Source organism: Apteryx rowi, unplaced genomic scaffold, assembly GCF_003343035.1.
Source record: "Apteryx rowi isolate R43461 unplaced genomic scaffold, aptRow1 scaffold_29, whole genome shotgun sequence".
Taxonomy (NCBI): domain Eukaryota; kingdom Metazoa; phylum Chordata; class Aves; order Apterygiformes; family Apterygidae; genus Apteryx; species Apteryx rowi.
In genome coordinates, this window is record NW_020449307.1 from 3233441 (window position 1) to 3254804 (window position 21364).

General features: G+C 38.2%; 1 protein-coding gene across 6 annotated transcripts in view; it reads left to right on the forward strand.

Annotated features, from left to right (window-relative positions):
* The window catches only part of ZMYND11 (zinc finger MYND-type containing 11), a 108058-nt gene that overhangs the window by 10058 nt on the left and 76636 nt on the right, over positions 1–21364 (forward strand). Inside the window, exon 1 of one of the 6 annotated variants that reach the window (XM_026069223.1) lies at positions 5794–5870. The exons of the other annotated variants lie outside the window; for them this stretch is intronic. The gene's annotated coding sequence lies outside the window, so the exon portion shown is untranslated. Of the gene's footprint in view, positions 1–5793; positions 5871–21364 lie in introns of those variants that run through there. 6 annotated transcript variants of the gene reach the window in all.

Here is a 21364-nt window from a genome sequence, read left to right on the forward strand (position 1 = left end):
TCCTTGAAGGTGTCACCAGTCACCCAAAATTCTGCTGTAGAAAGCTAGAGCATACTTCTTCCCCCATATTAGATTCTAAACAATAATGATTAGATCTTGGTTCCTGCATTTCTTTATAAACATTTGTTTGTTCCAAAACTCTGTTTTAGAATGTTTTGAATTCTATTTAATAATGGAACATTTTAGCTAATAATGTTAAAGCCCAATCCTTTTGGGTCAAGCCTATTCTTCTGTCATCCATGGGTCCTTGCAGCCTTCCATTGCAGCGTGCTTTCTTTCTAGTATTTACCTAGAGTCCCTTCCTCAGCTCTGAAAAGAGCCATCTATACCTGCCTGTTCCTGCAATATTTGACAGAGATAAGAGAGCTTGAGTGGTGAGTTAATGAAAGGCCATAGTGGATGTCTGTGGATTGCAAATAAGAGCTGGGAAATGTGTATATGAAAGCAAGGAGAGAGACTTTGGCAAGACGTGCATTAAGTGTAAAGTCCAGGTACACACGTCAAAATGGGTGTGAGAGAAGACCAGTTTCTTTGTTAAAATAATTTGGTGCAGCACCAATGACTTTTGTGGAGCAATATTAATTTACACCTGTAGAAACTTTCTCCTGGATATCTGGGAATGAGAATATATAACGAAGTGTTTGTGAACAAGTGACAGAGAGATGGAGAGAGTGAGCACACATGCACATGTTTCCAGGCCTGATTGATTACATGAAAAAACCTGGAATTGGAAGAACATTACTTTAAATTAACATTCATTATCTTCACGCATGAGATAACAGTTCACTTTGGACCAGGTCCTAGCACCATTATGTTTCTTGAGCAGAGACTGCTTTTTCCTTGAATGAGGTTATTCAGTACAAGACTGGCAAAATGTGCTCTGATCTTTGACAATAAAAATGTTTAATAACCATATATTAGAGTAATACTGCATTATTTATTCTGGGAAAACATGGATTTTTAATTAAACAGTTACATTTTCTTTGAAATATAAAATAAAATCTAATAGAGAGTGTCCTTTCTTTTGAGTCTCTAATCTTATGCTTGGAGAAGCTTGCAGCCATTTTCTTCATTCCTGCTGCATTCATTGATCTAGCAGTTAGATTATTTAAATGCACTGCAGCTAGGTCACCTACCTATTGGACACTGTTAAATAGATAAGTAATATAGTTTGACTTATTGGCTTTTAAATGTCACTTTTGGAAGGAAGAAGAAAAGGCTTCATAAAATAGAAAGGAAACAAAACTCCAAACATGTCATTTAAGTTATAAACAGTATAAAGGAAAACACAATGTGAAGTCATGGTTTTATCGTAAAATAATATATTACTCCTTTTTTCCTGCACAGAATTTAAATAGAAATAAAATGCACACTGTAGAAAATAAAGGAAGAAAATCTGATCTTGATGTTCTTTGGCAGTTCTTCTGTTTTTATAGAGAGAGTTTTGCACTATTAAGTAATTAGAAATCTACATCGTATTAAATATTTTCATAACATACATCGTTTGAAAGCATGACAATTAAAGCCGTGTCTTAAAAAGATGGTCCTAAATAACTTTAAAATTCCAAAAATATTCCCAAAAATAGCTTATTCTTTAATTATGCAGAAAAATGTTAAAATTTTGTATTTTAGATTTTCAGCAGCAGTGGGAAACTACTTTCCTAGACTTTAAGTGCTGGTATTGTACAATAGTAGAAGTCCAGTGATCTAGAAATGTAAAAAGAGAGGAGAAATCTGGCAACAGCTAATATGTGGCAGTGAAAAGAGGGAAAGGGAGCCGTGATGCTCTTAAGCGTCTAGTCCTTTTTGAGAGGGAGCAGCTCGCAATGAAGTAAACCTCTTCTCGGTATGCACTAGGCAGGCAGGTTGTCTAAAAAGACATGGCAAAGTCTTTGGCGGGGACGCAGTGGGAAGCATTGCTTTTTAAAGGGTCACCATTGCACTTTCTTTGGAAAGGCCATGGGAGAGCCTGCAAACTCAAGGACACGCAGTGCACACGCTGCACGTTTCCTCGACGGTCAGTAGGGACTTCAGTCGCGGCAGGCAACGCAGCAAGGAAAAAACGAAAAGTGCCGAAACCCAGCTGTATGGCAGCAGAGAATGCGAATTGAGTGATAATAGAAGCAAAAAGTCAATTTTAATGCAACATGCTTGCAGGTTTTTCAGGAGGTCTCCCAAAAGAGGCTTGGGGCTGTTGAGGCGCAGTCGAGGAGCCTGGCCGCGGTGCGGCAGCGTTAAGGGCCGTCAGCCGCGCGCGGGCCAGCCTGACCTCCCTGGCGGTGCGGTGCCCGGGTGACCATCGCACAAATAAACCAAGCCCAATATCACAACACGTCTCGAACCTATGCACGTCGGCATTGCTAAACTTAGGAATCAAAAGAGCTCCTGACAGCTTGAAATTACAGCCTTGAGTCGGAGCGTTTCTTCCGAGTTCCACGGAATTAATGAAATTAACTGAACTGCCAAAATCGGTGGCAAACTGCCTATTAGGCATTGTTAAAGGAGCCCCCGCGTGTCAGGAGGAGCGCTCTGCTTTGCAAGAGCTTTGTCTTTTGCATTTAAATGATGACCTTCGCTTCCTGCGTCGCAGACTACAGCAAACGGCGATGGGAGGTAGCGCTGGAAAGGTGTCTGTTAATGAGGCTCTAGCACCCTTGACAGGTACCTTGGATAATTAAAAAAAGTGATAGATCATTCTGAACTGTGTTTGAAATTTCCTGTGCAGTATGTATTTACGTAGTTAGGATTCTGAATAATCCAAGCTGTTTTAATGATCCCTTGGCACTTTCCATGAGAATAGGATGTTTGCCCTGTCGTCCTGGCCACGTTCCAGTTTGGGTAATTACATTCTGACTACCTATATTTTCTGTAAAGTTTCATCTGGATTTTGTTACTGTTACTTATTTACATAGTAATGCAGATATACTTGGCAGTTTATAAAATAATAGTGCAGGCAAAACAAGTTATGAAAATCCCTGCCCCAAATAATTTAGTATTTGTGCATGAATAAATACAGTGTGGCATGGATACGGTATGGAAAGAATAGAAAATGGCACATACTGTAATAAGTTTCACAGAAAAGGTGGCTTTTGGGAGTTTCTGAAGTAGAAGATAAAGGGCAATCTATGAATATGTTTTTCCAGGTTTAAAAGGAGACAAGCAAAGAGGTGATGGAGACAAAGGAGGGTAAGGTAGAAGACTAGGTAGGTCTGGAAGGGATGAGGAAAGAAGCACAGGATGAGGTGTAGTTAGGGAATACTGTGTAGAAGACACTTCTTTAAAAGTTGGTACAGCATGGGTTAAGCCGCTGAGTAGTGCACACAGCTAAACATATGATATATTGCACAGCAGAAATGGATATAATTCACTGGTGGGTGAAATAATTCCTGTCTGCATTGTAGTTGAAACTATATATTTTTTTTTACAATGTTATTCTAAGAAAATAAGATTCAAAACAGTAGATATTGGCTTTTTGCCCAGCATGCACGTTCACTTAATGATAGTGGTTTGATCCACAGCTTTATAACATGAGCTTGGGCATGGATTTTACATGTGTATCACAAGGGAGGGGGAGTCAAATTATGTGGTGGTGTATGCATGTGAACAGGATTTAGGCAATGGCACATCTGCACATGGCAATCATCTGCTGGTGCAGAAATGTTCCTCTTCTACATACAAAGGCACATTTTATCATTTGCCACTCAGTATCTTTAAGATCCTGCTGAAATCACGATAGGAACAACTTGCTCTATGTTGCTATAGAGTAACAGCTAGGTGGAAAAAAGAACACAAGCCACATCCTGTTGCGGAAAGTTGCTCTGCAGAAATACGAACTAGCAAAACTCTGTGGCATTAAAGCTGCAAGCTAACTCTTAAAAACTGATTAATATTAATAAACTATTTTAAGTTGGAATGGATTTCCAGAGTTCAGATTAATCTAACGTTAGACTGTATTGCATAACCATAGCAGAGCAGTGTTTACAAAAACTCTGCTTGTGTTCTTCCAAAAGTACTAAAGTCTCCTTTAGAGATGCTTCATTCACAGGCCATATGTACCCCATTTGACAGAGACATTGGGAGTGTATGGAAAATGTTTTAAATAATTTTCATTTTGAAAATACTCAAAAAAAATGTTTTTTGAAAATATATTTTGTAAACATCTTGGAATTTATATATTGACATTGATGTTTCTAATTGTTAGTAGTTAGTTTTATATGACTTCATTTGCTAATAGAAGTAATACGTAGTGTGATATACTGTAATGATAGTACTTATACAGCAGAGAGGTATAGGACAATGCATGTGCTTTTGAAAGTTGTGGTTCTTCCTATTTTTATTTCTGGAGGTTTTAACAGTTTTTTGGAATATCTAGCTTGGTATTGTTTTAGAAAGAATTTCAAAGAAAAAATTTTCACTTTAGGCCACGTATACACAGTAGTACCAAACCTTGAAACTTTTAAACAGCAGAACTATACTGATCACTTATTCGACCTCCTTTAGCTCCTGTGTAACCCAGCTTAGATAATTTTACCTATTTCTCCTGTATCGAGCCCTCTGAATATTCCATCGTATGCATAGCAGCCAGTCTCTATCATGTATCAATGAAAAGGCTGAAAACCAATTCAGCCCTGTGGGGCAGACAGGGAACTCATGCATTTAGCAAGGTATGACCAGTTGGCTCTTTTCTGTCATCTCTGTGGGCTTTTTTTACAGAAGGAGGCAAGAATACTGCAATGAAGTGAGCCACTATCCAGCATCCACATGCTGAGTGTTCTGGGAATGAGATATGTGTGGCTTTTTGCCATTTTTTTCCTTCTGTTTCATTTATTAAAGCTGTTTTGGAATATCTGCTTAAGGCTAAAAGAGTTTGGGCTCTCACTTAACCTCATTAGGGTCTTGGGCTCTGCGTTTACTACACCTACTTTTTATCAAAGTGACTTCCTAAGATGCTTTAGCTTTTATGAAGAGGGTGAAGGAAAGATATACATTCTTAGGAAAGACTCTTTTCATTTTCTGCCTAAAATTATGCCATATTTTTCTTTTAAATCAGCAGGTTTTATTTAAACTCCATGTTTTGTGTCTGGTCTTGCGCCTCTAAAGCAAAAATTTTTTTTTTACATTTTTATGTCAGGGGAGCTCTGTACTTTTACGTTCACACATTCAGATACTTCAGGCTATTCATGTGTGTTTCTAAAAGGTGTAACGGTCCAACCATTTCCACACACAGACTGTCAAAATTGGTTGGAAACTGTGTCAAAATTTGCTATCACACTGCTAAGATGACTCTCTAGCTGTTATTAGAGAGTGCTTCTCCAGAGCTCGTGACATTAATGGTATTATTGAGAAATAATTGGATAACAGATCTTGGAGATGATGGTATCTGGAGCTCTGCACCTACCTTCACCATGCACTATAGCACTGAAACTAAACACTGTAACACTGAAACCTATATATTGGCAGTGCTAAAGTAAAGCAGTGCTAAAGTAGTTTGTACAAAGGACTCCAGAACCCCAGGTGCTTAGTAGCATCTAGGTATAGTTGTTGAAGTCACTGTGATAAATTATTCTTGTGGTCTATCACTCAAAAAGAGAAAGAGAGGTTATTTACCAAAAAGAAAAGTCTGTTATATGTATAGTTCACATTTAGACTTTCTTCCTGACTGCTTTGCTCTCCCTCATAATTTTCTGAACTTCCTCGAGTCTTGTTTCTGTGGTGGGAAGGAAACCGAAAGAGGTACAGACAGTCATTGCCTTATAGACTTATTCATTGCAAAGATAAAAACTACTTAGTCTTAAGTGAAAGGACGTATATGTACTTCATCAGTTTGAATATACATGAGGAATTAGTATTCCAAAGACTTCTGGTTACTGGTAAGTGACCTCTCTTTTTATTCTAAACTATAAATTTAAACTTTGACTGAACAATAAATGTGCTCAGAATAGTGATGTGCTTATTAGGTTTAAAAAAGAACAAGCTTTTAATAGGAAAAAATTATTGCAGGGCAGACAGCAGGGGATTTCATTAGCATTTATGGATTACTAAACTGCAATTTAAAAGTCACATTTCTGTCTTAAAAAAATTTCCACAATAGTCATTACAAGTAACATTATAAAACATCTTTTCAGTTTGTTTACTTGGGGTCAGATTTTCAATAGTGTTTAAAGTGATTTAAGTTGCATAAACTGTGTGCCCAGGGTAAACTGCTTAGCTGCCATTGATTTTAGTGGGAATTGAGTGAATGTATTCTTCTGAAAATCCCAGCGAGTGGGGACCTAATCTCTGTCTTTGGGCATCTTTGAAAATCTGGCCCTTGGGACGCTTGACAGCACTCCCTGTGTAGTTTTACTGGTCTTCCCATATCAGTTCCTGTTTTTACTCTCTTCAGGAAGGTCCATAGATTTTGAACAGGGTTTTGTGGTCATTTCTGAATTTAGAATTCATCCCCATCAAGAGGCCTGTACTGACAGAGTAGAATTGGCCTGCTCTTTTCATATAGTGTTGTAGTTTTTCTCTATAATAACATAAATAATTCTTTTCAGCCATAAATGTTTAAGTGCTGCACAAAGGGTATTAGTGCAACTAGTTTTGTTTTGCAGTTTGGAAATGGTAATACAGAGACGTGTGGTGACTTGTCTGAAGTTAGCCAGCCCGGGAGGAAATGGTACCAAGTTAGGAGCCGTAGTGCTTGGTCCGCTGCTCTTCAGCAAATGGACCTGGTACTTTGCATCTCCAAATGCTTGATCCACTCGTACAAAATACCCAGCCCAGAATCTTCTAAATGCAACAATTTAGTACTTAAGCAGCGTGAGTCATGTTCTGGGATGCTGGCAGTGTTTCCTTGTGATATTTCCGTTTCACTTTCAGCTTCAGGGGCTCAGCAGGGGCTTTTGGTCTGGTTGCCATATGAAGTTCATCAGGGGTGACAAGGAAAAGAAGCTTAATGCGCTCATGTTATTCTTGCCTGTATTAGAGGTTGATGATGGGAGCTATTTCTGTTTTGTGTAAAGTCACGAAAATAACACATTAAGCAGTAAGCTAATTGGAGATGCCCAGGACTATTCACAACAGAATAGCCTGGACAGTGTTAGTTGTTGGATGTAATTATTTTGACTTTCATCAGGAGCAGAGGCTGAGAATCACTTGTCACACTTGTGAAATTGCACACCCTAGTAACTGCAATGCCTAAGTTAGGTATTGACAGTAGGCCTTCAAAACACAGCTCTTTGTGTGTTGGTTCCCCAAATGTTAAATGCAAAAAATTGAAAAATAAATCTTACAAAGTACTGTGAGCATAAAAATGTTCAAGGCTACAAGATCTTCAGCCAAGACGGCTTGGAAAAAACACTGGTGACCTTATCCAGCTGCCCCTCACTGTGGAGTCTTATCACCCTTGTCCTTGCTTTCCCAGAATTGGCTGGAAAGAGGGGATATGGGGCCATCTTGGCCATGTGCGTGCTCTAAGTAAGGGACATCTTGGCCCAGTTTGTTTACTTTTTTCTACACCATCACTTAGAGGGTGGATTACAATGAACTTTTTAGGCAGGAGGATAGACATGTAGGCTGTCTCCCTTAAATTGTTTACTGCGGCTAGCTGTTCCTGATCCCAAAGGCTAGAGACCATTCCCTGCAGGGGCTGAATTAGCCAACACTGTCCTGGAGAGTCCTGAGACTTAGGACACATTTCTCCTTAGGATTCTTCCTCCTGGGTACAACAAAAAGGTTCGCCAGAGAAGACCCAGAAAACTTCCTATTGTCTCCAAAGTAAAAGATTCTTAAGATTCTTTGTCTGATCCTCTGTCCTTCTAGTCCAAACTTGATTTAGAGAAAGAACCAGTATCTGTGGGCCATATAAGTATGTTAGATCGGAAGGCACCTGGCTGAAACTTGAATGTCTATTTACTGAGTCAGGAAAAATGTGTCATCTTTGTTACTTTTATTTACAGGCTGCTTATTATATTAATTAGCTAGGATTTCAATTTGTTATGAATTAGATGTTGAAGTTTCTCTCCTGTTCCATCAGAGAGGCTGAAACTGTATGTTTACCTATATTGCCTTTTCCATCTTCATGCTCCTGAGTATCCCATGTCTTTAAGTATCTCCCTGCCAAACTCAGGGAATTCGGTAGGTTTGTCTTCAGTCAATCCCCGTAGTTCTTATGATCTCTATAAATATATCTAGAAAGAAGTAATCATGAAAGGGAGTAAAAAGTCACTTAAGCCACAGAATAACATTTGTTTGAGGATGACTGTATACAGCCAGTCTGCAAATAAATGCAAATTGGGAGTTAGACTGTAGTTTCTCATTATTAACATTCTAGATGGAAAAGCCTGTCATGATATCTAAGTTAGACACATGTCATATCATGGCTGGTTTTTAGAGTTGACTGTATTAGGCAAGTGTGACCAAACTTACTCTGTGAATTGCACACTAAGATTGCACACTAAGATAAGTCAAAAAACCCATACCATATGCTTTGGAGAGCTGAGAGCTCCCTAGGGAAGTGTGGGTTGGGACTTGCCTCAGTGTTCAGTCCTAGGCTGATGTCTGCTTCAACAATTCTTGTTGACTTGTTTCTTCCAAATCCAATAATTTGAATTTCTTCAGCCACCACTGCATCAGCATGGCCATGCTGCCAGTTACATCACTTAGCCTCATAGGGACCACACCTGAAATATGTGGAGCCAGGAGTGGTTCAAAAGCTACACATTGGCCACCACTGGATTATGAAGCAATGCTTTGGCAGTTTTGGATGGTAGGTGTTAGAATAGCTCATCAGGTTTCTGAAATTATTTACCATTCATGCTAACTTACATGCTTGCAACAGATTTTGAATATAGTCCTCTATGGCATGATTTCCTCCTTGTAAAGTAGCAGTATCAGCACTTTGCTATATTACAAGGCATTTGGAGTGTAAATTAGAAGATAAAAGTTGCTTTCTAGAGCCAGAAGTTGCTGAAGATACAATCCTGGTGCTTTGAGGACTGGAAGAATCAAAAATTAGAAGTAAGAGATAATGCATGTTGTTTTTGTTGGTACAGTGGATGAAGAGAAAGTGCTTTTAATAAAAATAAAAGCAAGTGCAAAACTAAAAAGCAAGCAGATTTACTGCACTAAATTACTTAATGTCTCTATAGAAATGGCTGGAAGTTCAAGTTGATGATACCCCTGTAGTAGCAGGAAATTAATGGCTTAAGTCATAGAAATCTTGAAAAATGCTTGCTACTAAGATATTTGGATTACTTTTTAAGAATGTGTTACAGTAAAAGTAGTGAATTTTGTAGTTAGTAACTAGATGAATATGATTCCACAATTGAGAAGCTGCTAATAACACGTGAAATAAGAAGTTACAAGAAGTAGTATCATCTTCCTCCAGAGAGATGTCTTTCTTAAAATCTTCTTCAAGAGAGAACAAATCTTAATGGCAATTCTCTTAACAGTACTTTACTACTGTTTCTTCATTCAGAGTGAACATACGTATGTCTTCTCTAGGATGACTAAACCATAGTTTAATTTTCATTTGTTTATGGTGTGTTCTTTACTTTTGGACACAAGATTAGAAGTCCTATTGTCATGAACTAGCTCAGGCATTCACTGCAGTAAGATTTGGAATTGTCCTTGTAGTTTCTTAGAGAACTGAATATTGTTGTTCTTATAAAACAGTTGTCAGGTGTAGACTTCAGTACAGAGGGTGCTTATGCTGTACAGTACATGGGAGACCTACACTTTGAAAACATGCATCCTCTTATATATCTCTCTTGGGTGTAACTATACATAAATACCTTTTTCCATTTTCACTCATAGGATGTAAATACCCATCTTTCAAGAATGGTCTGGGAGTGTTATAATGAGCATGTGTATAACTTTTTCCGTCTTACAAAATGTTAAAGCATAGACTTGCTACCTTTCTTTAACTGAGGCTAAGAAACTTTCCCGGTGTTACAGTAAGTCTGCAGCACTTCCAGGAAGTGAACAGAGACATCTCTGCAGGACAGACCTGTCTCACCGGATTTATTTGCTATACTGTGGGAGCTGGCTGTCAGCAACCAGCCATGCATTCTCATTTCTGCTGAAAGCGGATAGGAGCGGCTGATGGGACAGGAGACTTGCTCCCAGAATAGTCAGTGGAATCTTCCTGCATCTCAGTTTTTCTGTCTTTGACTTTTAGCTGATTCTCCCTGAGTGCTTAGCAGGTCAGCAGTCCTTTTTAATTCCTCAGAAAAACTAATTGCACAGGTTTTACACAATCTCTTCTTTTTCTAAGGAAAACAACAACAAAAAGTTGTAGATTGGGAAGAAAACTTTTTGTCTAAGCTTGGTAAATTAAAAAAAAATAGAGATTTAAAAAAAGTTTGAATAAGTGGATGCAGTACAATTAAAAATAGTATTCACATTCCCTAGTGGATCCCATACTAAAGAGAGGCTAGAACACTTCAGATGAAAAAAATATTAACATTTAAAAATAATCAAATTTACTTTTCAATATGTCCTTCTGTTGCTGTCTCTCTTCTATCTACTCTACTCTAACTTTTAACTGTAGCCAGTTAAAAACACTAGTCAGTTTATTTTTCATTCCTATTAATTAGCATTTGCTGGTTCACTGTATTCACTAATACTTGTATGGTGATGTTTAGGTGATTTAAGAAAAACAGGTTTAATATTTGCAATTTATTCACTGATACTGCCTTTTATGAAAGGCATGGGCTCTTAAATGCTGGAAAATGGAGCTCAAGTTGCTGCTGTCTCAGGAAGAAGGACTTTTCTTACCCCTTCTTATACCTCTACCCCCTGTAGATCAAAAACTGCTAAACATGGAAATAAAGGGAAGTAAAGACCACCAAGAAAATCAGCTGAAATGTCCCATGTCCCTTTCCCATGGCTGCAGGAAACGGAAGATAGAGCAAGGAATGGGGAGGATGTGAGGGAGGTGGCCTATAATCCATGAAAATTTACAGCAAATCAACTGGACAACTGAAGAGGCCCTTCTTGGGGTGGGAAAATGACTGAAATAACTGAAATCACTAGAGAAGTACACAGATACTACAGCTAAATAGTATAGCAGTGAGCTATTTATAAATGTTAGAGATGTAATAGAATAAAGAATACAAAAATTGTATTAATGGAATGGTTTGCTAAAAGGAAATTAAGCGTTCCTGGATGCTTTCCTTGATCTTTTTTGAAAATGAAGATTTGCAGGCAAAACCTAGTTGAATAGAAGAGAAATCTGACATTTTTTAATTACAAGAGAAAGCACCAGTTAAGGTCCACTACTCCTCTGCAGGATGAGATACAGGAAAGGTGAAGCTGAATTTCATTTGCAAATTTTCTTAGTGATAATATGCCTGTTCTGAAGGAATCTGAATATCTTATCCTGTTTCAAATTAAAGTAGATCTGCCCCTTATAGCATCCCAAAATTGTTAGGAAGGCATTTCAAAGTATGAGATACATTTTAGCTGACTGCTTTAGTCCTTTCAAAATTAGTAAAAAATCTGTGAGCCTTCCAACTGCTTACCCTATGCCAAGGAGATTTTTTTTCTTCAAGAGAAAATATTGAGTGTCTTAATTTTGTACGCTTGTATATTTATCATATAAATGATAAGTCCAATGCAAAATGTATAGTCCTCCATGTCGTTGTGTTATTTCATGTTTCACCATCCTTTGCTATAAAAGTGCAAGTCTCTTTGTAATACACTTCAGATTATTTTTTTCAGATTGAGAGATTTAAAAATTTTATGTGAGGTAGAAGCAATTTAAATAATATGGCTACATTCTTAAACTGTAATAATGATAAATTACTAACAAAGCTTTAGGAATTTGCAGTCATTTTGCCTTTGATATAATTTGAAGAACTGTATGCCTTAAACTTGTTTTGTTCTTCACATACTACAGAAATTTAATAGTGTGGTTCCATACAGATTCCTGACTGAATTATGACTGTATTTGTTCCTTAGTTTGGTTTCCTGGAATATGTAAATATATAGATATCAAATATAATTTATTTCTTTGGCACTACTGTACATTTGTATTAGATTTGTATTTACAAAGCCAAAATCTTATAATAAAAACTGGCTGCTTCCCCAGCTTTCTTTTTGATCTGTTTTCTTATCTGCATAAACATTAGTACAAGCTCCCAGGCTGATATCTGTAGTAAATGGATGTTTGGTATTATGTGTTTCCCTCCCATCTTATCTACCTGTTAATCCAGCCGCGTAGCCCACTGTCTCTTTTCCTGAACATGCTTATTCGTAAATGCTTTTGACTAGTGTTAGGATCGAGACTTGAAGACTGTAGACAGTGATAAAAGGTGAAATTTTGAGCAAGTATCTTTAAGATACCCATTCACCTGATTAACTGTTGTACTGAAAATAGTGCGTCTTCGTCTTTGTTGTTTTGAAATGAGCTTCTTGGTTTTTAGGAGAGAGAATAGAACTGGAGTCCAGGAACGGAGCTGAAACTCTGCTTTTCTTAAAATCAAATTATTTGGAAACTGTGCCAGTACGTTTGATTTATTTATTTTCCCACATGTAGTCTTCTAAAATAATTTCTATAATCATAATTGTGATAAAGCTGTGGTGCAGAATTACGTCTGGTTCCACGACAGTGGAGTAAAGGAAGGAGTGGAGATTTGGGGTTGGAAATTTGTCCTTACTGTTTACACAGACGCTGATTTGGGGCAAGATATTTAACCTTTCAAATATGCCTACTTTTAAATTGGGGATAGAATGTTTACCCGGCGTTACAAAGTTCTTCAGAAGATCTGGTAAATACCCAACTTCTTTAGGGTACTGGGAACTAAACTAATTTATTCAGCCATCTAGTCTTGATAGCAGCTCTTGAAAGGATATCTATCAGCTTTGGAAATTAAACATTTTTCTGTTTTTGAATAATGATTAGTAATTTAGATGCATCTCACGATAAGCCCAGGACTAAGCCCATTTATTGTTTGAGCTGAGGGATTTTGCCGTGAACTAGGCTAGTGGCAGTGCGCTCCTGGTGCAGCGGTGGAGGGCGACGGTTTCTCTTGGAATTAACCTTCCTCAGTCGTCCTTCGGGGTATTTCTGCTGCCTGTTTCCACCTGTGTGCTGTTCCCAGTGGTGTCCCTGCTGCCCTAGCGTCGCGCTGCTTTTGGAGGGCAGTTGGGCCACGTTGCCCCCACTGAAAGCGTTTTGCTGGCGCCGCGGGGCCGGCCGAGGAGCGCCCTCGCCGGTGGCACCTCCGGCCCTCGCGAGGCTGGCAGCGGAGCCGCTCCTTCGCCGGACTCACGTGCATCGTTTCTTCCCCTTTTAGGGCTGCGCTTGTCTTTGTGCTTCAGCGCCGTGTTGTCAGGCATCTTGCAAGCATTTCTTTCCCTCCCAAATCGGTTGGGGCATGCCCGCTTCTGTCCCGCTGCGGCTCGAAAGCAGCAGTACTTTAGGCTGTTTCCGAAGCTTTCTTATGGTGCAGGCATGTGGATTGTCAGCTTTCGCGTTTCAAATGTTATGAATGAAGGCCATTTACATTTTTGTCTTAAACAACGTATTTTAAATAGACATCCTCGTGCTAATTGATAAGCTCTTTAATCCGGAGCTTTGTGTTAGTAATTAAAAAAAGTGGTGCCAGTTTTCATCAGAACTGAAGGTCGATGAAGGCACAATTTATTAAGAAAATATAGTATATAATTTCCCTCATCCAGATTCTTTTGTGAAAACTGAAATATAAGCGTATGGTATTTACAAATACTTATTTGTTTTTTAATAAGAACTTTGCTTTCTTTGTTCAGTAAAAATGAAATTAAAACACCAATTTTAATTCTTCCTTATCCGGATATGGGGGAGAATGAAATGCCGAATGCAAGCCAGCGGACAGTATTGTACTGATGAACGCCATTCTGTAATGTGCTATGGAGTTAGTTTCTTTTACCTAGAATGATCTTAAGCTTTTGAGTTTAGCAGGTACGTGAGGCACACGCACAATTTACCCTTATGGAGAGTGCACTCATCTAGCATTTGAGGGTTGTAGCCTATGTCCCTGTTAGAGTAAATACTTAATAATTTATACAAGTGGGAGCACCACGCCGGGGCAGCTGTGGTCTCCCGATTTTGGGATATCAGGCTGTTGCCTGGTGTGGACCGCTTCCGGGCCGCGAGGGTGCTGCTGAGAGCCAGGCAGCCCCTGCCGGAGCCGCGGGCCCCCGGGGACGGGGCGAACCCACCTCCCCGCGCCGGCAACGCTGGGTGCCCCCGTTGGCCGTGCGCACACTCGCCAGGGGAAAACGCAGCGTGAGGGGACAGCCGAGTCCATCCACGCTGTCTAAGCGGTGGCTTTAGGCTACGTGTGTGCTGCTTAATGAGAGAAATATGTTCCCCGCGGGCTTTGAAGCAAGGGCGTGATACTCCCGCCTCTTCTTAGCCCTTATAACCAGATCTCGAAAGGACCTTTTTTAACTCAGTTGTTTAACACTTAGCTGACATGATTGTAAATACTAGTCTAGAGACTCTACAAATATTTGTTTTGAGGCGCATGTGCGCGGGGTGTCCTGCAGTGATGCATGGGTGTTTGCACAGGACCCAGATGTGCATTCGCAAGCGGCAGTTACTTCATGTTGGGTATTGGGCAGGTGGGCAGTTCGGTCACTGAAATTAAAATGACAGAGGCATCAATTTTTTGAAAATCTCAGCATGTTTACCAGCACTAGTACATAGTTACATACCCCTGAAAAGTGGCCCCAAATCACATGGTACTGGAATCTGCCTCGAGTAGTAAATAACTATCAAAAGTGTATTTATCTTTCAAGTAGTAAATAACTATAAAAAGTGTATTTACCTTTCGGACACCATCATTTTAATGTGATTTTAAAATATGCTCTCCACTGAACGCAAAGCCTTGATTATAAAATGTTAACTTGTTAACAGACTATTGCCGTCTCTCATATCTTTTTAACAAAGGGAGAGTAATGTTTCTCAAATTCACCACCTGTAAAGAAAGTTTCTCCTGGTGTTGTGTTTTGCTCAGCATCCCTTTTGTAAAATATTTGCATGCAAACAGTGCAGATACTGTTGACAAATATTTCGTTATTGTGCCCTGCTTCCAAGGATCCCCTTGTATCATTTCATGTGTCACTTAGTCATAGACAATCTATTTGCACAGGCGTCGCGAGAGCCTTCGGAGAGTGTTAGTTGTCTTCTACTGCAGTGGTAGTCAGAAGGTCAGGCTCTAAAATTAATATATTTATGAATAATTCTAATTTTGTATCAAGGTTGATTATTTTCATGGATGCTACTCAATGTATCACATTCGTTTATGGCTAACATGTTACAATATTTCCTGTAAGAACATGCCCTAGGTAATTAGGGCCATTCCGTTTTCCTTACAAATATAGGCATGATATCTAAATATTTACACATCAAAAATAATAAAAAATGTTGGTAGAACCATGGACTCATCTCAAATGCATGCAGGAACATTATTATAAAATAACAAAACCTTTATTTTGAAAAGAATTTACTCAAGTTCTCTAGGTACTTTTCATTAATTTCTATTGAGATTATCAATATGTGCATCTAAATAATTTTTAAAGAATATTTAAGTAATTTATTTCTTTAAGAAAGTATTTACTGTGTATTAGCTGAGTTCCAACACATTTTTATTCCTCTTTGGAGAACAGTTGAGTATAATTATTTTTGGATTAACCAGTTTTTGAAAGTCGTTCCCAATGATATGTACAGAGAGGATTAAGAAAGAGATTACCATACCATTCAGATTTTTCTGGTTGTTTTTCAGAGCGAATCCTTGCCTTAAGTTAATTACAAAGGGATTGATTATTTTCTCGTAGAAAACTGTCCAATAAACTAAAAAAGGAAAATCAGCAATCGCGGGGTTCTTGTGTCCTATGGCTTGAGAGAGATGTGTGCAAGCAGGGAGATCCCATTTTGATCAAGCCCTTTCTTTTCTGACTCTTTCTTTGTTATGTGGTAAGCCAGAGTTGTCCTTTTTTTTTTCCCCTCCCCAAAACAGATGTTGAAGTTCCTTTTCTCCAGCTTTTCGTCTGTCAGACAAGCACCAATAAAGGAGAGGGATAACATCCCTTCTCACATCCTCTGCTTCCATTTTTCACTGGGGAATAGTTTTGTTTTTCTTGTGCTCATTTTTCATGGGTATTAACTTGCTCCATAGTGTTCTCTGCAGTTTGACCTTTATTTTATGTTTTGCTCTGGCTTTGTTTGGAGCGATGATACAATTTAAATGCAGTTCTGTAAGATTATTTTGATTGAGTGTTTGAGTAACTCCGTGTGCCGCTGTAATGACTGAAATTAACTTGATCTGGGCCTTGCAAAGACTGTCCTGTGTGTGATCAAGCAATTATAAAGAAAAAAAAAAAACCTTTAGGTGAATTTAATGTTCTCCTGAAGTCTCAGATCATAGTCCACTTCCTGTTGGCTTTAGGGAACATAAAGCGCAGCCACACCCCAAAATGCTACTGTTAAACAGCGTTTTTTCCAACCATCCTGATATATCAAAAAATGAGGTGTAAGGTGGTTCCAGCTCTAGGAGTCGCAATCTAACCTTGCTCCATAGGAATGTTTTCTTAGCTGTCTACAGCAGTCTTGGTTTCATGCTGGATGGTATCACATCAGACTAGCCTACATGGATATTGTTAAGTAGCCCTCTAATATGTCCTTTGCTTTATTGCCTTCGTGGTTTCTTATCTGGGTTTGGGGAATTTGTTGTTGTTATTGTTGTTTTCTTCTTTCAAATTCAAACGTTAAACCAACTTAATTACGCAGGTTGCAGGTGTGACCTGTTCATCACCGCTTTTCTCATTCTTCCCGTACATCTGTACTGATATATATCCCAATGTGGAGGCTGTTCTGCAGGATTGCTTTAGTTTGTGTTTATCTTGTTAGCTTAACGGAAAGAAGCTCTTTTTATATAAGCCACTTTTTGCTGGTATGCTGGCATCCATGATTGGGTATGAGAAGGGACAAGCTTGCCATTTTCACTATACTTCCAAAGTGGTAAAAGTTTCTATTACAGAAAAGTTTTTATAATAGCTTTCCAAAAATACTGCTCCAATAAAAAATAACTATTGAGAGACTGAAATACAACTGAATTTGTTTCCACTTTTAAAAAGCTTTCTTTTAGTTTTGCAAGAGGTTTGGAAACTACATTTATAAAGCAAATATTTCTTCATTTCTGAAATTGAGAATTTTTGTGATTGAATACTTATGGTTGATAATACTGTTAAAGTGGTACAGCACCTTGTACTGTAGATGGACTTACACCAGTGTAGATGTGCTTATAGCAGCATAATCATACACACACCAGGGTTACGTAGGAAATACCACCCTCTAAATGATATAGCGTTCTGATACAAAAACTCTGTGTACATGAGTCCTACAGCCTGTAAGGGCAGAAACAAAGCACGGTCTGTCATTTGAGACAGTGGCCAAGACTGATTTTTTTAAAGGTCTGTTAGGCTTGTTTTGAGACATAGCTGATTGTAACAGAGCGCCTTAGCCCTCGTCTATAATTCATAGCTTGTGACAAGTGGAAGAAAAAAGGAACTGCTTTAGGTCAGGTTTGCCCATGGGTCTAGCCAAAACCTAGATGCAGCCAGCCAAGATGGTTAGCAAAAGGCAATATTTGAGCAGGGTCATAAACCTTGAAAAGGCAGTCATAAATCATAATTACGGTTTTTCATTTCCTCAGTGGCGTAAGTCCTCAGAGATGGAGACTGAAACTGTTTACCAAAGCCATTTTTTGTCTTCAGAAAAGTGTTTAGGAAACCTGAAACGGGGTTTATTAAGCATATCTGTGGGAGACAAAAGAGGGAATTGTTAGTCTCTGAGCAGCAAGCAACACTGAGAGGTTGACTAGTGTGGTCAGAAAGGATATTTAATTTCAAAGGATAAACTACAGGATTCACTTTTTTTCTTTTTTGTCTAAAGCTTATCTGGTTTATCCCTTATCTAATTTAACTTATGAGAATTGTAAATTTAGCTATGTTAAGCAAACAATTTATTTTGCTCTAATTCCATTTTCTCTTTGTTTTAATAAATCTTGGTTTTGTTGAGATTACTGTTGTGTGGGTAATTTCACACAGATGTCTTCAAAGAGTAAAGAAAAACCCATAACTCTTAAAGAGAATAGCTGAAGAGAAAGGAATTTCTGGAACTCTTTTTCACTCCTGCGCAATCTTAGGGGAAGGGTTGGGATTGAAGTAGTGTGTCAAGGAGGCATCTCGGTGCAGTGGGCAAGCACAAGGGAAAGCCCACAAACTGAAGAAGAGAAAGAGAGCTGATGGCTTTGGCCTGTATGGACTGCTAAATAGTACAGAGAGGAGAAACAGGTCTTGTCTGTGATACGACCAGGGGAAAAATGATGTATTCTTTTTGGTTTGGAAATGAAATGGTAAAAAATAATGACTGTTTTCAGATGTAATATGAAATTTGAGGAGATATGATCAGGTTGTGTTGTTTTCTCCTTCATGTCCAGCTGCATAAAAGGAGATCAAGAAATCAGATGTTTAACTGAGTGGCTTGTGATTGTGGAATTCACAGTGGACGTTTTATGGTTAAATATAGTAGCTTGATTTTTTTGAAAAGGGCTTGATATGGAAGGTAATAACAGTGGCAGCAAAGCATACTAAGAGCAGGGTAATCAAATCTCATGATTTAAGATATTAAGCACATTACCTGGCAGCATCTGGAAGGACCTCCTCCCTCTCCATCACCTGTAAAGCCTTCTGCAATTAGTAAGGTTCATTATGGGTATTTGTAGCATCTTTGAAGCACTGAGCACTAGCAATTGTTAGGGATGGATGTAGTCTTCTCTATTTCAGCGTATCATGTCAAACATTTCACAGAATGTTGTCCTGCTTTTCTTTCCCGCTATGTCTGTGATACCAGTGTGGATCTGAAACAAAAGAACTGAGTAATTTTTGGTGCTGCTAGCTGAAAAAGCACAAAATTGCCTGATTCAAAATCCAGTTGAAGTGAACTTGAACTGGTTTTGTATGCTACTTCAGGATTTAATTCAACTTTGTAGTTTGTAAATCAGTTGTTATACTTCATGCAAAACACCATGCATTTAAAGCAGTAGTAAGGTAAGAACACGCAGAAGTAGGCAATTTCTTCTGAGATAAAAATGGAGAGGTGTTTTATTTCTAAAGTTTGCTTTAAATAGCAACTGCTGAAGTATTTTATTTAAAGTTCAATACGAGGAGCGTATACAGAGAGGTATCATACATGAGCTCACCATTTGTAAGTAAAACCTATAGGAAGGAATTTAGATACACTTTTTTTTTAATCTGAGTTTAATGAAACATTGGCTGAGCATATTAGGAAAGAGGAACATGTTTTAACAGGTAGAACAACATGCTTTTCCCCCTTAATAAATCAGAGAAAGAGACAAAGAAGGCTTCCAAGGTTTGAATTATGGTGTCAGATAAATCCTAGAGGATTTGAACGGGTTTTCCGGCAGCCTCGCCAAGGAGGAGCCCTGGCGGGGGCTGGCACTGCCTGTGCGCAGGTTGGCTCTCGGGGACCCCCTCCGTCATCTAGCGCAGCTGCAGACGCAGCTTCTGTTGGCGGGAAGATTGGGCCTGGGCTTTCAGTGTATTTTCTTGTTTGTTTTACATTCTGTTTTATAATTTTCTGTGAAGTCCATAAAACATAAGGTCAAATTGGAGGAACTCTATTAATAAAGGGAGATGTTTATTTTGAAATTTTAAAGATGGAGACATCAGTATAAAAATTTTATAAAAATTTTCTATTACTTATATGCTTGGAGCTTCTTTTATTGCACTTCTTAAACTGTTTAGAGGCAGCCACAGGAAGTTTATATATAAATCAAAGGCAGAGTAACCAAATATATTTGATTAGCTCCATTCTGAGAAAATCAGGAAGATGAGATGACAGTTCCAGTAGTGATGCCGTATTTAGGTTCAAGTCCACAAAGTGATTAAGAAAAGAAAAAAGATAGGAAATTTTGTACTTGCATTTTAAACATAGCTACTACTGATCTGAAATAGAGAAAACCTTAGTGACCTATGCGTCAACATTAGCAAAAATTAGCCTCCTAATTTCAATTTTTTTTCTCAGCTCAGTTTCTACTTGATCAAGATATTGTCGTGAAACACAAAAGAAAATTCTAGATTTAGGCTTTTGCAATTTCATTTTGTCTGGCTAGGTTGTCCTATATTTATAAAAAATCACACTTCTTGTAAGAAAAAATTCTTAGACTGAAATTTTTTCTTAATTAGAAATTCAATCTGTCAAGAAAGTTTATTTCAAAAGATACCCTATTCAAATTGAAATGAGAACAGGACATTCAGAAATTACCATTAATTAGCCATTTTACTAGATTGGTGGAAGAATAGGGATCTCAAGAGATCATGTAGTTCATTCACTTGTCTCTCATATTAGGATCTAATTTTCCCTGTCACTCCTGACTTAGTATTTTTAACTGTAACTTTTCATTATTAGGGTTAAAATTGTAATTTTTCTATTTTTTATTTCATTTGATTTTTGAGAAAAAATATATAAAGTTATTTAATCATTTTTTGTTGAAAAACACAACTGCATTTCTTGACTTTAAACAGATGGGGTAAGAAAGATATCTTCAGTTTATTCAGAGATGTCCATATGGAAAGTGAAAACATAGCGGTGAAATTTTTCATCCAAAAAAGCAAATTGGCAGAAAGAAACAATAATATGGTGGTTAGAGCTCTTAGCTGAGGTATCAGAAACTCAGTTTCAAGTGGGACTTTAAAGGAGCTAACCATAACCACTGGTTACAAGTGCTCAGCCTTTCTGAGTGGAGTTCAGGAAATTTAACTCCAGACTATGAACTAGTCATCCTAACTTCCCTTTAACTTCAGTGGAGAGAAATGGTTAATTTTAGGGCTTAATTCACCTGACCTATTTGAGATGTCTGCTTTTGCAAGGAGATGAATTGTTGTGCTGAGCAGATCCGGGCAAGTGTGAAGGGAGCGCGGAGTGATTAGCTCAGAAATAGATGTCTGCATTTAGCCAGTTGATTTCCAACCTCTCTCTCGTGATGGAGATATATATTAACAAAATAACCAACTCCCTATAGTGGGGAGAGACAGATGAATACTGTCTCTCTGTATAGCTGGAACTACTACAGCATACACCTGTGGTGCAAGAAACTCTAGATCAGGTAGGAGAGAGATTTAAGAGATATTAGAACCAGCGTATTTCCACAAATCAGTTTGGTACTGATGAAATAGCACTTTCATATGGAGAAAGCTTTATTAAAAATTTTTCAGCTCTGTTTTTTTCTACTTGAGTGTGACTATCTACTTTGCTGAAAGGATCATAAAACATTAAGGCAGGAAGGAATACACAAGCATTCAGCAGCCT